Below are 16,920 nucleotides of genomic sequence, written 5' to 3'. Positions count from 1 at the left end.
CAAGCACTTTCTGCACACATAGTTGCACATTTTGTATATATATTTATATACGGCTTCATTTAGATTTTATTATTGCCTTTTTTATGAGCATTTTATCTGATTCTTTTAGAACCTTATCCTTGAATCCCTCCATTACCATTCATCATTATCACCTGTTACCTACCACCCTGCAGGTACGTAGATATCAGTCATTTTAGGATTATACACAGCGCCGACTTATATTTACATAATACTAGGAACTACTTCCCGCTTCAGCAATTTTCATTTTTTCGCCTATGATATTTTTCCTCCTTTAATTCTAAGATCCATAATGTTTTTCATTTTCCATCAACAGACCCATATGGGAGTCTTGTTTTTTTTTTTTTTTTTTGCTAGACAAGTTGTACTTTTTAATAACAAAAAAAAAGTAAGGTGGTGAACGTAAAAGATAACAAAAAAGAATAATTGCGCAGTTTTGTAAGTGGTCATATTCATTGGGCGCATCAGTACAATACTATAATAAAAGCAGATTATTTTAATAAAAATAAGACAAATTGCTTTCCATCACCATATTCTGACAGCTACAAAAAAATGTTTTGTTTTTCTAGCTGTATGGGGGGAATTATTATTTTTTTTGGTGCCACAATTTATAGTTTTTATTGGTACCATTTTGTAGTAGGTCATATTTTGTGAGACGACCAAAGAACCTCAATTATGGCCTTAAATTTTTGTTTTGTTTCTTCATTTATAACGTTCATCGAACAGGATAAATAAAGTCAGATTTTATTAATTTGCACATAGTTGCACATGTAGTAAGTACAAAGTATGTTTTTTTTTTTGCTAAGAATTTTTTATAAAAAAAAAAAAAAGGAAATGTAGAAAAGAGGTAGATTTTTATCAGAGAGGGATTTTTTATATACAGTATATATATTTTTAATAATATATATTTTTTTTTCCAGTTTTGTAGTCCCCCTCTGGATTTGACTTGTAGAATTACTTGTACAGTACACTGCAATATATGAGTATAATTGTCTTTGCCATCCTACCATTGAATACAACAAATATTAACATGGCAGCCACAGAGAACTCTAGAAAGCTTGGTTACATCACGAGTGCACCACAGTGGCGCAAATCAGAGGTCAGCACAGAGGGGGAGATGAATCAAAATCTGTCTAGAGAAAAAGTTTCTGAGTTGCCCATAGCAACCAATCAGATCGCTTCTTTCATTTCTGAAAAGGCCTCTGAAAAATGAAAGAAGCGATCTGATTGGTTGCTATGGGCAACTCAGCAACTTTTCCTCTGGACAGGTTCTGATAAATCTCCCCCAGAAAGCGGCTCCAAAAATGACACATTGCTAAAATTGTTCTTACCCCTACTCTTAGCAAAAACTGCCTCACTCAACCATATCCAAATTTTACTATACAAATAAGAAATGCAAACAGCAACCTGTTTTGGGGGCAATGTGGGCCATAGTGAGCCAATGGAAGTCATGCCGTTTTTTGTTGTTGTTGTTTTTTAACCCCTTAAGGACTCAGGGTTTTTCCGTTTTTGCACTTTCGTTTTTTCCTCCTTACCTTTTAAAAATCATAACCCTTTCAATTTTCCACCTAAAAATCCATATTATGGCTTATTTTTTGCGTCACCAATTCTACTTTGCAGTGACATCAGTAATTTTACCCAAAAATTCACGATGAAACAGAAAGAAAAATCATTGTGCGACAAAATCGAAGAAAAAAACGCCATTTTGTAACTTTTGGGGGCTTCCGTTTCTACGCAGTGCATATTTTGGTAAAAATTACACCTTCTCTTTATTCTGTAGGTCCATACAGTTAAAATGATACCCTACTTATATAGGTTTGATTTTGTCGTACTTCTGGAAAAAAATCATAACTACATGCAGGAAAATTTATACGTTTAAAAATGTCATCTTCTGACCCCTATAACTTTTTTATTTTTCCACGTACAGGGCGGTATTTTTTGCGCCGTGACAATTTTTGTTTTGATCGGACTTTTTGATCACTTTTTATTCATTTTTTAATGGTATAAAAAGTGACCAAAATACGCTTTTTTGGACTTTGGAATTTATTTGCGCGTACGCCATTGACCGTGCGGTTTAATTAATGATATATTTTTATAGTTCGGACATTTACGCACGTGGCGATACCACATATGTTTATTTTTATTTTTATTTACACAGTTTTATTTTTTTTATGGGAAAAGGGGGGTGATTCAAACTTTTATTAGGGAAGGGGTAAATGACCTTTATTAACACTTTATTTTCACTTTTTTGCAGTGTTATAGGTCCCATAGGGACCTATAACACTGCACACACTGATCTCTTATACTGATCATTGTTATCCCATAGGGACCTATAACACTGCACACACTGATCTCTCATCCTGATCACAGGCGTGTATTAACACGCCTGTGATCAGTGTTATCGGCGCTTGACTGCTCCTGTCTGGATCTCAGGCACGGAGCAGTCATTCGTCGATCGGACACCGAGGAGGAAGGTAAGGGCCCTCCCGGTGTCCTGCAAGCTGTTCGGGACGCTGCGATTTCACCGCGGCGGTCCCGAACAGCCCGACTGACTAGTCGGGATACTTTCACTTTCGCTTTAGAAGCGACGGTCAAAGCTTTGACCGCCGCTTCTAAAGGGTTAATACCGCACATCGCCGCGATCGGCGATGAGTGGTATTAGCCGCAGTTCCCGGCCGTTGATGAGCGCCGGGACCGACGCGATGTGATGCGGGGTCGCAGCGCGACCCCGCTTCATATCGTGGGAGCCGGCGCAGGACGTAAATATACGTCCTGTGTCGTTAAAGGGTTAAATATGTCCAGTTCCTTATTTTTGAATCCTCACATAATATGAACAGCGATGAAAGTAAATGGGAAAGAAAATCTTGAATATTACCTTTTAATAATCTTAGTTCTCGTCCTCTGTGATGACCGGCCCGGTCTAGAAGATTTATCTGGACATCACGTTTTCTCTAGTATTGAACATGCTTGTAATAAATTTTCCATTTCATGGCTGACATAACCCATAACTCATCTGGCTATAAGTGACAGGACAAAGTCTAGAAATTACGACAACAGCACCTAAATCATAGGATTATAGATGCTTTCCGATTCCAAGGAATTGTTAACACCTGAGAGGGCGATGGGGGTATTAATCTTCTTATAGACAATGCACAATCGTATATGAAGGTGAATAAGATGCGAGAAGTAAGTGAATCGTAATGTAGTCTTTGCTCGTAGCTATTTCTCTGTATGGATATGTAATATGATCAATTCTACATATGTGACAATGCAACAGGGCGCCGCAAATATCACACTGGGTTTCTAGAAAGTTGGGGGTTTGACCAGAAGTGTGGAATCCCATTGTTACACCGAGCGCTCCGGGTCCCTGCTCCTCCCCAGAGCGCTCGCGGCGTTCTCCTCTCTGCAGCACCCCGGTCAGACCCGCTGACCGGGAGCGCTGCACTGTCACTGCCGGCGGGGATGCGATCCGCATAGCGGGACGCGCCCGCTCGCGGGTCGCATCCCAATCTACTTACCTGTCCCATTCCCGGCTGTCACGTCCTGGCGCGCGCGCCGGCTCTCTAAGATTTAAAGGGCCAGTGCACCGCTAATTGATGCCTGGCCCAATCAGTGTAATTAGCTCCAATCTGCTCCATGCCTATAAAAACCCACTTCCCCTTCCTGTCCTTGCCGGATCTTGTTGCCTCAGTGCCTAGTGAAAGCGTTTCTGTGTTTGCCCTTACCAGTGTTACCAGACCTTCTGCCGTTGCCCTTGACTACGAACCTTGCCGCCTGCCCTGACCTTCTGCTACGTCTGACCTCGCCTCTGTCTAGTCCTCCTGTCCCACGCCACTCTCAGCAGTCAGTGAGGTTGAGCCGTTACCAGTGGACACGACCTGGTTGCTACCGCCGCAGCAAGACCATCCCGCTTTGCGGCGGGCTCTGGTGAATACCAGTAGCAACTTAGAACCGGTCCACGCCTATCCCTCTCTGACACAGAGGATCCACCTTCAGCCTGCCGAATCCTGACACCCATAGAAGTCTATAGGGCTTTCATTTGTGGTGGAATTCCGCAAGCAGAAATCCCGCCCGTTGGAATAGACCCTTAGGATATGAGTACAGAGTGTAGACGTATGAAGCTGTGCAGACATAGAACACATTTGGGCAATGTGGGATACGGGTAGAGAAGGCATGAGGGCCTCAAAGCCTCCCTACCGGAGGCACCATTCCTATTATGGTGCAGGATGTTTACTTCATGGAGCAATTTCTATTGTGCTTTAGGGATTGATAGGAGATAATGAAGCAGCTTTACATCCAAGATCTGAATGGATTCAATCTGTTCAAATTACTGAACCAACAATCAGGAAAATTGTCTATTTATGGCTTAATGCATAGACGAAAAAAACAGAATTTTTTTCTGTAGTCATCTTTGGTTGCTAGAGGCACTGAACAGATATACTGTGATAGATTTTTTACCCCACAGCAGGTAATCTTAGGATATTCCTCCCAGCAATAGACTAAATCATAAAGGGGATTATAAGGCCCAGGGGAAGTGCTCTAAATGATGTCTCAACTAACTGCCCCAGTATAGTGTTAGTGGCAGAAGGAGACCTTAAGATGCAATAAGATATATATATATATATAATAAACACATAGTACGGTGCAGAGTACAATACCAGACCAATATGTTTCCTGGTGATCCCTGTAAAAGAAAAGATGGGGAAAAAGGAGTTTATATAAATCCCATTGATCATTTAATCCCATATGCTCTTCACAAGATAGTGATACCTTTCATATACCAGGAAACCTATGGAAAAGAGATGCAGAGAAAAAGCCCCATTAGGGGTATATTCCACCACAGCTTATTCCTGTGGAGAAAAGGGGGGCTCTGCCCACTTTACTCACTGTTAAGATATCCAGGTTAGGTGCAGGTAAGGAGCGCAACCTACAGTGGTGGGGAGCCACGTTCTGGCTACTGGCGCTATTGAAAGATCTTTATTGTCCGTTCAGTCATTACAAGTCATACAATAAATTACAATCACACAAAGCATGACAGAACAATACACAGCAAAGGTTCCCTATGCTATACATCGCACATCATGCTACTCTAACACTCCGCTCAATCCTGTAATAGAAAAGCACAAGAAATCGTATGACAAAACAATACAATCTGTGATCGGGTAGGGGTGTGGGCGACTATGTGGGGGGGGGCGGATCACAGGGCCAAACTGCTGGGCTGTATCTTCAAGGAGACATGGGAGAAGGAGAGTGGTCTTCACTCCTCTTCTTCCTCATCGACGGCCGGGCTGTCCAAGATGGAATAGTCTTTAAGCAGGCTCTTGATGAACCTGTGGCAGTCCTGGATGGACATGTTCTCCCTGTTGATCACAAGGCGGTTCCTGGCAAGCCACACTGCGTCCTTAACCCCTTAAGGACTTAGCCCTTTTTCACCTCAAGGACTCGGCAGTTTTTTGCAATTCTGACCACTGTCACTTTAAACATTAATAACTCTGGAATGCTTTTAGTTATCATTCTGATTCCGAGACTGTTTTTTCGTGACATATTCTACTTTAACATAGTGGTAAAATTTTGTGGTAACTTTCATCCTTTCTTGGTGAAAAATCCCAAAATTTGATGAAAAATTTGAACATTTAGCATTTTTCTAACTTTGAAGCTCTCTGCTTGTAAGGAAAAGGGATATTCCAAATAATTTTTTTTATTATTCACATATACAATATGTCTACTTTAGGTTTGCATCATAAAATTGACGTGTTTTTACTTTTGGAAGACACCAGAGGGCTTCAAAGTTCAGCAGCAATTTTTCAATTTTTCACAAAATTTCCAAACTCACTATTTTTCAGGGATTTGAAGGGTCTTCATCTTAGAAATACCCCATAAATGACCCCATTATAAAAACTAGACCCCCCAAAGTATTCAAAATGACATTCAGTCAGCGTTTTAACCCTTGTTTCACAGGAATAGCAGCAAAGTGAAGGAGAAAATTCACAATCTTCATTTTTTACAGTTTTTACATGTTCTTGTAGACCCAATTTTTGCATTTTTACAAGGGGTAAAAGGAGAAAATGTATACTTATATTTGTAGCCCAATTTCTCTCGAGTAAGCACATACCTCATATGTCTATGTAAAGTGTTCGGCGGGCGCAGTAGAGGGCTCAGAAGAGAAGGAGCGACAAGGGGATTTTGGAGAGTACGTTTTTCTGAAATGGTTTTTGGGGGGCATGTTGCATTTAGGAAGCCCCTATAGTGCCAGAACAGAAACAAAAAAACACATGGCATACCATTTTGGAAACTAGACCCCTTGAGGAATGTAACAAGGAATAAAGTGAGCCTTAATACCCCACAGGTGTTTCACGACTTTTGCATATGTAAAAAAAGAAATAAAAAAATTTCACAAAAATGTGTTTCCCCCCCAAATTTCACATTTTTGCAAGGGTTAATAGCAGAAAATACCCCCCCCCCCCCCCGAAATTTGTAACCCCATCTCTTCTGAGTATGGAGGTACCCCATAAGTTGGCCTGAAGTGCACTACGGGCGAACTACAATGCTCAGAAGAGAAGGAGTCATATTTGGCTTTTTGAGACCAAATTTTGCTCGGGGGGGCATGTCACATTTAGGAAGCCCCTATGGTGCCAGGACAGCAAAAAAAAAAACACAAGGCATACTATTTTGGAAACTAGACCCCTCTGTGAATGTAACAAGGGGTTACGTGAACCTTTATACCCCACAGGTGTTTCACAACTTTTGCATATGTAAAAATAAAAAATAAATTTTTCTTTACCTAAAATGCTTGTTTTCCCAACAATTTTACATTTTTAAAAAGGGTAAAAGCAGAAAATACCCCTCAAAATTTGTAACACAATTTCTCCCGAGTACGGCGATACCCCATATGTGACCCTAAACTGTTGCCTTAAATACGACAGGGCTCCAAAGTGAGAGCGCCATGCGCATTTGAGGCCTAAATTAGGGATTGCACAGGGGTGGACATAGGGGTATTCTAAGCCAGTGATTCCCAAACAGGGTGCCTCCAGCTGTTGTAAAACTCCCAGCATGCTTGGACAGTCAATGGCTGTCCGGCAATACTGGGAGTTGTTGTTTTGCAACAGCTGGAGGCTCCGTTTTGGAAACCGGGGCGTACCAGACATTTTTCATTTTTATTGGGGAGGGGGGAGTGTAGGAGTATGTGTTTATGTAGTGTTTTTTAGTTTTTATTTTATTTTGTGTTAGTGTAGTGTAGTGTTTTTAGGGTACAGTCACATGGGCGGGGGTTCACAGTAGTTTCTCGCTGGCAGTTTGAGCTGCGGCAAAAAATTTGCCGCAGCTCAAACTTGCAGCCGGATACTTATTGTAAACCTCCGCCCATGTGAGTGTACCCTGTACATTCACATTGGGGGGGGGGGGGACATCCAGCTGTTGCAAAACTACAACTCCCAGCATGCGCTGACAGACTGTACATACTGAGAGTTTTAGTTTTGCAACAGCTGTAGGCACACTGGTTATGTATCACTGAGTTTGTGACCTAACTCAGTGTTTCACAACCAGTGTGCCTCCAGCTGTTGCAAAACTACAACTCCCAGCATGTACGGTGCATGGTGTACGGTGACTGCTGGGAGTTGTAGTTTGCAACAGCTGGAGGCACACCGGTCGTGAAACACTGAGTTAGGTAAAAAAAAACTGAGTTTCACAACCAGTGTGCCTTCAGCTGTTGCAAAACTACAACTCTCAGCAGTCACCGACAGCCAACGGGCATGCTGGGAGTTGTAGTTATGCAACCAGCAGATGCACCACTACAACTCCCAGCATGCACTTTAGCTGTTTGTGCAAGCTGGGAGTTGTAGTTATACAACAGCTGAAGGTACACTTTTCCATAGAAAAAATGTGCCTCCAGCTGTTGCAAAACTATAAGTCCCAGCATGCCCATAAGGGAATGCTGGGAGTTGTGGTGGTCTGCCTCCTGCTGTTGCATAACTACAGCTCCCAGCATGCCCTTTTTGCATGCTGGGAGCTGTTGCTAAGCAACAGCAGGAGGCTGTCACTCACCACCAACGATCTACGCTGCAGGTCAGTCCCTCGCCGCCGCCGCTCCTGGGGCCCCGATCCCAACAGGGACGCTGGGGATCGGGGTCCCCAGCTGCCGGGGTCCACGTCCCGCACCCGCTCACGTCCTCCGGAAGAGGGGCGGAGCGGGTTGCGGGAGTGACACACGCAGCAGGTGCCCTGATTGATCAGGGCGATCGTGAGGTGGCACCAGTGCCACCTCACCCATGCTGGCTATGGGTGAGGCCAGTAATTCCGGGTCACTGGAGACCCGATTGACCCGGAATCGCCGCAGATCGCTGGACTGAATTGTCCAGCGATCTGCGGCCATCGCTGACATGGGGGGGCATAATGACCCCCCTGGGCGATATGCCGCGATGCCTGCTGAACGATTTCAGCAGGCATCCGGCTCTGGTCCCCAACCGGCTAGCGGTGGGGACCGGAATTCCCACGGGCGTATGGATACGCCCTGCGTCCTTAAGGACTCGGAATGCAGGGCGTATCCATACGCCCTGCGTCCTGAAGAGGTTAAAATAGTTCATAAGGCGCCAGGCCTCCTGGATGGCCTCCACTTTGTGGGTCCCAGTGAACAGACCGTAAAGCACCGAAAGGTACGATAGGCAGTTCCTGGGTACAGAGTCTCTGAGTTCATGTTCCTGGGCATCCAACAGACCCTGTGCAAAGGGGCACTGCCAATACACATGCAAAGATGTTTCTTCCTTGTAGGGGCACTGGGGGCAGTACCGGGTTCTACACAGGTCGCGGGCATGCATGAAAGACCTGAGGGACAATCCTCCCTTGATGGCCATCCACAACAAGTCCTTGTGTCCATTGGTAAGCCGCTTTGAGGCCACATTTGTCCAAACTGCCTCTGCCGGGGTGCCCCGGAATAGTCTCTAACAAGTCCTTAGCTCGGATGAGCTTGTAGATTGTCTTCGGCTTCCATAGGTCAGGTTTCAGTCATTCCAGCTGGTGCTCCCTCACGAACTGGACAACATCCCCTTAGAACCAGGGAGTGTTCAAGTTGTAAGGGATGGAGCTGTCCCACTTGTCCCAGCCCAGCTGTCTCCAGAGGGGCATGAGAAACAAGCGAGACATGAACCTGCCCACTGAGCCAGTCTTCAACAAGAGTTCGCTGCACGCTGACACATGCAAAGGAGGCCCCCAGCAGAGTGGGGATATCGGGCGTGCCCTTCCCACCCTTGCGGGGCTCCTTATACATCACAGTCCGCTTGACTCTTTCCATTTTGCCCCAGATGAAGCGAAACACTCTCCGGGTGATGGTCTTACAAACGGTGGTATGGGGAGGCCAGGCCTGTGCGGTATATTGGAGCACAGGCAAGACTTCACTCTGCAAGACAAGTGTTTTGCCCTCAATCGAGAGCTTTCTGGAGCTCCACAGTCCGATCTTAGCGTTCATGTTTCCTAGTCAGTCTTGCCAAGACTTAAGGGCCGCTCCTTCCTTCCCGAACCAGACTCCAAGGATTTGAATGAAGTCTGGTTTAACTGTTAAGGGGAAGGGGGCGGAAGAAGCCAGGTGCCATTCCCCGAAGAGCATAGCTTCCGACTTCCCGCAGTTGACTTTTGACCCCCGAAGCTCTGCCGAAGTCCTCGCAGGTCTGGACGAGTGCAGTCACTGAACGCTGATCAGCGCAGAAGATAGTCACGTCGTCCATGTAGAGCGAGCACTTGACCTCGTAGCGATCTGGTCCTGGTGCGGTGATCCCTCTGATCTCTCCATTCTGCCGGATAGTCTCAGCGAAGAGCTCTATAACACAAACAAAAAGAAGAGGTGAAAGAGGGCAGCCTAACCCCTGAAAAGATAGAAAAGGGGTTAGTCTTCCAGCCGTTCACCAACACTATGCTGTAAATATCAAAGTACATGACGTTAACAAAAGAGCAAAACATCTTCCCCAGACCTAGCCTGCGCAAAGCCCTACCCATGAATGCGTGGGAGACACGGTCAAACGCCTTCTCCTGATCCAAACTGACCAGGGCGGTGCGACGGTCCTGGATGTAATAGACCGTGTCTCTCACAAGGGCAAGGCTGTCAGCAATCCTGCGACCAGGAATGACGCAGGTCTTGTCTGGATGGATGATCTGCCCGATGACAGATTTCAGCCTGTTGGCCAGCACCTTGGCGAGGATCTTGTAGTCCACGTTCAAGAGAGAGATGGGACGCCAGTTTTTTAGGTCACATCTCTCCCCCTTCCTCTTATACAAGATCGTGATCATCCCTTCCCTCAACGACGGAGGCATTCTGCCCCCCACCACCATCTCCTCATACACCTCCAACAGGTCTGGACAGATCAGGTCACCCAGCACTACATAGAGCTCGGCCAGTAGACCGTCACTGCCCGGGGTCCTGTCGGGCTTAAAGGATTTAGCGGCAGAGAACAGCTCCCCCGCCGTCAAGGGATCGTCCATAGCCACCGCACCTGCGGGATCAACAACGTTAGTGATACCTGACAGGAACCTTTCGGCGGCTTCGGGGTCGGATGACTGGGGGCGTAGAGGTTGCTGTAGAAGTTTGAGATGACCCCCATCACCTCCTCCTTGCCCCTCCTCATGTGTCCGGTCTCATCTCGCAGCTCAGTCAGGGGCGTGTGGCCAGCATGGAGCTTCCTGAAAAAGAAAGAGTTACACTTCTCACCCTTCTCCAGGTTCTCCACCTTGGAACGAAAGACGATTAGCTTGGATTCCTCCTCAAAGTGCCTTTTCAAGCTCTTTTTGGTCTCCTCCTGCTCCTCCCTGACATCCCAGCCGCACTGGAGCAGGTCTTGCAGTGACCGCAGCTCATGCTGCAGCTTCCTGAAGTCCCACTTCTTCGCACACGCCTGTTGTCTGCCTTTTGCCTTAAAGAAACAACGAAACTCGACTTTAACATATTTCCACCAATCGCTGATGCAGTTAAACAGACATTTGTCATTACGCCATACAAGGTACGCATCCCTAAGTTCCTCCATGACCTCCCTCTGCTCCAACAGGGCACAATTCAACTTCCAGGAGCCTGGGTCAGGTGGGAATCCATGGCCCAGAGTCCCCCGAAATCGAATGGCGCTGTGGTCAGAGAAGAAGCAGGGGACCATAGAGTACGACACCTTTCTGACTGCTCTCAAAGTGAAGATGAAGTCTATCCGAGAACGGAGCAAGCCATCGGGACGGCTTCACGTATAGTTTATGGAGCCGTTCCCGATGGACCCAACAACGTCCTGAAAGGATGCCTCTGTCACCATTTCGATCAGTAGCTTAGATGTCACGTCCAGAATGGCAGTTATGCCAGAACTGCGCCCGTCCACCTCAATGGTGCAGTTGAAGTCACCACCCAACACTACTGCCCTAGTGGTAGCGAGCTGAGCCCGCAAAGCCTGGAGAACCTCCAGTTGGACACCCTTATCAGGGGAGGCATACACGTTGATGAGCCGCACAGGCTCCCCCGCCCAGGAACCGTCTGCAACAAGAAGTCTGCCACAGACGAGCTACCGGACGGAATCAAGTGCAAAGTTACCTCCCCTGATCAGGATGGCCACCCCCTGCAGACCTACAGTCAACCCCACCAGACCAGTAGGAAGGGCCGTGAGACCACCACCTGGCCAGATGGTTGTGAGACCTAGAAGAAGACAAAGCAAAGACAAAGATCACACCTCTGAGAATCTAAGAACATAAGAACAGTCCGAAATCTAAACCTATCTCTAATACTCCCCACATTAATGCTAAAGATGTTAAGATCAACCATGGGAATAAAAAGAGAGGTTAGTTCAGATACTAGTTACCACTCCGGTCGGGCGGGTCCTCTTCTCTGGTGCCTGTCAGCTCCTGTGGCTTCTCATAGCGCCCTTCCAAGAACACGTCGTAGACCGTATTGGCCGGTGTGTCCAAGATTTCCTTGACCTCTGGGTCCTGCAGCAGCTCCTCCATAGACTGTGCTTGGACCTGCTCCGCTTGGACCTGCTCCACTTGGGCCTGCTCCATCTCCTCCTCTCCATCTGAAGCTTGAAGGCTCTCGCAGGCCTGCTCCATCTCCTCCTCTTCATCTGAAGCTTGAGGGTTCTCGCAGTTCTCAATGATCTTTCTCTTGAAGGACTCAGATGATGCATTGTCCCTTCCTTTCCTCTTCCTCTGTGTGGTACCTGGGGAGGAAGCACAGGAAAATCCTCCAAAGAGTGGGCACCAGCAGCTGAAGGGGGGTTAGGTGCTGCTGGGCCAGGAGAGAAAGGAGGCTGGGTGGGGCAGGGGGCGGGAGACGGTGGCCAGGCAGGGGAGGATGGGGCAGGGGTGGTCCGGGCAGGGGAGGACGGGGTAGTTGTGGTCCGGGATGGGGCGGGAGGGGCAGGGGAGGGACGGGGCGGGAGACACGGGGCGGGAGGGGGAGGGACGGGATGGGGCAGAGGTGGTGGCTTTCACCTTCTTACCCTCCTTGGTTGGCTTGGTCGTCTGTGCTGCTGGCTTCGGAGCTGGGGCTGGCTTCGGTGCTTTCGCTGCCACAGATGCCAATGTTCTCTCCCTCTGGGGGCAGTCCTTGTAGTTGTGGGCCACCAGTCCGCAGAGGTTGCAGGTCTTGCTCTTGGGGCAATCCTTGGTCGTATGACCTGTCACTCGGCAAAACCTGCAGGCATCTTCCTTACAGTCCTTGCCCTCGTGGCCCATCTTGCCACATCTCCTGCAGGTCTGCGGCATGTCCGGGTAGAAGATAAGTCCTTTGGAGTTGCCCAAGGAGAATGTCGGTGGCAGGTGCTGTAGTCCATCTGGAGAGGCAAGGTTCTTGTTCAATCTGACGACCACAGACCACTTGCAGGTCCAGTATCCGAGAGAGTTCAGGATGCGGGTGGGCTCCCTCACCACAGTGCAGAAGCGCTTCAGGAAGGTCGAGATCCTTTTCTGTGGTCTGTGGTTCCGCATTGAGACCGTCACCCGCCTCTCCTCTCTTTGAATAGGGCAGTTGCCCACAAAGCGAGAGAAAGGGGATTCGGGACTCGCCACTTTTACTGCCTCCCAGTATCTTCTACAGGTTCCAATGGTGGCAAAGGTGATGTGGAAGATTCCAGACATGAATGTTGCAATTCCGAGGGTGTCAGCCGAGGAGAAGCCTTGATCCGCCAGCATCTTCTTGCAGAACACGTCGTAGGACATGTCCGGCACCCTTCCTTCCACAGGCTTCAGCTTCAAGGCAACAGTCTGCGTCATCCAGGGCTCCAAGGCTGGAGCTTCTAGGTTGGGGATTCTGCCGCCCTTCTGCCTTGCTGTGGTGGAGTTCGAAGCTCGCTGTGGTTGGGGCTGGACCTCCAGGCCTTGCCCTGCAGCCTCCTGGGTTGACTTGCTGGTTGAGGCCATGGCTTCTTCCAGCAGGCTCTTTTCCGCTTCCTTGCTTGTGGAGAGTCTTCGCAAAGTCCTCTTTCCCGGGTGGGAGGAGCTATTCAGATATGGTCCATGTGGGAGGAGCTATGCAAATCTTCTCCAGAGGCAGCAAGTTTCTTCGAAAAGATTCTGCGACGCCTTCGTCTTCGCCGGAGTTCCGGAATTCACCACTGATTCCCTTCTTCCAAGTTCTTCGTCGGCTTCTTCCGGAGCTGCAGACTTCAAGATCTTCTCCTTCTTCAGATGTTCCGAGTCAGGCAGGAGATGATCTTCAAGTGGTATGCTCTCGAGAATTGCGGTTCTAATAACGAAAAGTACTGCAATCGTACTATGCAAATTCTCTACCACAATGCTGGGAGTTCTTCAGATCGCCTTGGTGATCATGGTATCTCCCCTGCCAGGTAAGTTCTGGCTACTGGCGCTCTGCCCGCTGACAGCAGCGCCCAGCCTAATATCCGGGATGCCGCTATCACGTGACGCACATCACAAACGGGGTCAGCACTTTCCTCAGGGAGAGGACACCACTTCTGGTGTAAAACGGAGATTCAAGTAGGCCATATGGAACTCCGCGGGCTCCTGGTTACAAAAATATGTAAATCAGCTCATCACACCACCTTCACAGGTAGTGTGTCCAGAAAGAGGACCCATCTGCAGACAGCTATTTTTTTTTTTAAGAGCCGAGGAACGTGCTCTCGAATCACCCAAAGTGCAAGAAAAAGTGCAAATGTGTTACACCAAAAAAGCGTGCACAGAGGATGCAGTCTATCGCAAGCCCTTCTCCGATAGGAGAGAGGCCCCCCAACAAACCTTACCCTTTGCCTCCGGACCAAAAGGTACCTGCGAGGTTCCAGGTTCAATGTCCCTTTTCGCCGAAGCTACTAAGGGACAGCATATGCTCCTGGCATCCCCCTTGGCCTTAGCCAAGGTATCTGCCCACAGAGCCGATAATGGTAGGTACCCTGCCAAAGCAGGAGTACCTGTGGTGTTTGCAGGGAGGTGCGGAACCTAATGGCCACACACACCTCCCCTAGACCGCCAGGAGGGACACCCAGAAGGGCTACCGCATCCTGACAAGTCCTGTGGACACACAACACACAAAAAGTGACACAGTGAGACAAAAATAAATAAGTGAATGTGTGCAGATATACTGCCCGGACATCCGGCCGAATCTATAAAAATTTCTCTGATCCTAGCCAGAAGGCCATAAATCAAGAGGTGAGTGCCACAAGGTGAAGAGATTAGGGTGCCCGTGCTTCCACTCAGTGAGCCAATTCTCCCAGTGAGTTTCGGAACCTCGGGGTCACCAAACAAAAGTACCTCGGCTCTAGACCCTCTCAGCCTCATGGCGAGACTCGGAGGAAACATCGGGGCAACCGTCAAGCTGATTCCTCAGAACCAGCCCCGAAAAGCCTTGGTACACCTGCCCCCTCCATGCAGCACCCATCCCCACCAGACCCATGCCAGCGTGCCTCCCCACTGGCATGAAACTGATAAGAACAGATACTACACTTGATGTTAGCCAAAAGGCCGAGAAGCGATGTAAATATTTTGTTGAGTTTCTTGTTAAATTTAATTTACACATTAAGGTTTTATTTTATATTAACCCCTTAAGGACACATGGCGTTAGAGGCCGGGACCCGTGGCTAATAGCGCGCGGCATTGATCGCGGTGCCGTGCGCTATTAACCCTTTAGACGCGGCGTTCAAAGTTGAACGCCGTGTCTAAAGTGAAAGTGAAAGTATGCCGGTTAGCTCAGTGGGCTGTTCGGGATAGCTGCGACGAAATCGCGGCATCCCGAACAGCTTACAGGACAGCAGGATGGTCCCTGCCTGCCTCCTCGCTGTCCGATCGCCGAATGACTGCTCAATGCCTGAGATCCAGGCATGAGCAGTCAAGCGGCAGAATCATCGATCACTGGTTTCCTATGAGAAACCAGTGATCAATGTAATAGACCAGTGTGTACAGTGTTATATGTTATATGGGAGCTATAACACTGCAAAAAAAAAAAAAGTGGAAAAAAAAGTGAATAAAGATCATTTAACCCCTCCCCTATTAAAAGTTTGAATCACCCCCCTTTTCCCATAAAATAAAAACACAGTGTAAATAAAAATAAACATATATGGTATATATGGTAACATATATGCGGAAATGTTCGAATTATAAAAATATATCATTAATTAAACCACACGGTCAATGGCGTACGCGCAAAAAAGATTCAAAAGTCCAAAATAGTGCATTTTTGGTCACTTTTTATATCATGAAAAAATGAATAAAAAGCGATCAATAAGTTCTATCAATGCAAAATGGTACCGCTAAAAACTTCAGATCACGGCGCAAAAAATGAGCCCTCATACCGCCCCATACGTGCAAAAGTAAAAAAGTTATAGGGGTCAGAAGATGACAATTTTAAACGTATAAATTTTCCTGCATGTAGTTATGATTTTTTCCAGAAGTACGAAAAAAATCCAACCTATATAAGTAGGGTATCATTTTAATCGTATGGACCTACAAAATAAAGATAAGGTAATTTTTACCGAAAAATGTACTGCGTAGAAACAGAAGCCCCCAAAAGTTACAAAACAGCGATTTTTTTTTCAATTTTGTCTCACAATGATTTTTTTTCCGTTTCGCCGTAGATTTTTGGGCAAAATGACTGACGTCATTACAAAGTAGAATTGGTGGTGCAAAAAATAAGCAATCATATGGATTTTTAGGTGCAAAATTTAAAGAGTTATGATTTTTTAAAGGCAAGGAGAAAAAAACGAAAAGGCAAAAACGGAAAAACCCTCGGTCCTTAAGGGGTTAAAGTTGATTACAAAATAACTCATCTTGGTCCTGTACCCTGCTTATCCAGTGTCTGTATTCTGTATTGCACTAGTGATTTGGATTCTGCAAAGCATCGTCTTTTTTTTTTTTTTTTTACATATAACTGTTAATTTATATATTTTGTAAATAATTTTACAATATGACATTCAGAAAAAAAGAAAAAACATATTCCGAAGACATATACAAAAAAAAAAAATTATTCTCTTAATCTGGTTCAGTAACTCGTTTGTCCTCTAATAATATAAGTCACCTAAGCATTTCTTTTATTCATGAATTTCAATTTCACATAAGTACATATCCAATTACAATAGAAAATAAAACTGGCCATATCCCGATGAGAAATGGCGAGGTTCATATGTGACAATGCATAACAAAATTATTGAGGGTACTCCTGTAATTTAACCAGTAATTCCTATATATATATATATATATATATATATATATATATATATATATATATATTAATGAAGGGCATTATGTATATGCATATAGGAGTGTATTTCTCTGTATCAACTATAACAATACTTACAGTGGATTGCGAGTAAAAGTATTATAATATGACATGTTTTAACCCCTTAAGGACCAATGACGTACCGGTACGTCATTGGTCCTGCTCTTCTGATATAACGCGGGGTTACACAGTAACCCCGCGTCATATCATGGCGGGCCCGGCGTCATAGTGAA

At 46.4% G+C, this 16,920-nt stretch overlaps 1 pseudogene; it reads right to left on the bottom strand.

The window, feature by feature from the left end:
• Positions 1–14,815: 14,815 nt before the first annotated feature.
• On the bottom strand, positions 14,816–14,949 carry LOC130344246 (U2 spliceosomal RNA; annotated as a pseudogene).
• Positions 14,950–16,920: the final 1,971 nt, after the last annotated feature.

The sequence above is a fragment of the Hyla sarda genome, chromosome 1 (assembly GCF_029499605.1).
Source record: "Hyla sarda isolate aHylSar1 chromosome 1, aHylSar1.hap1, whole genome shotgun sequence".
NCBI lineage: Eukaryota > Metazoa > Chordata > Amphibia > Anura > Hylidae > Hyla > Hyla sarda.
The sequence above is the reverse complement of the archived record's forward strand: the minus strand, read 5'-3'. Positions and strand labels throughout refer to the sequence as shown.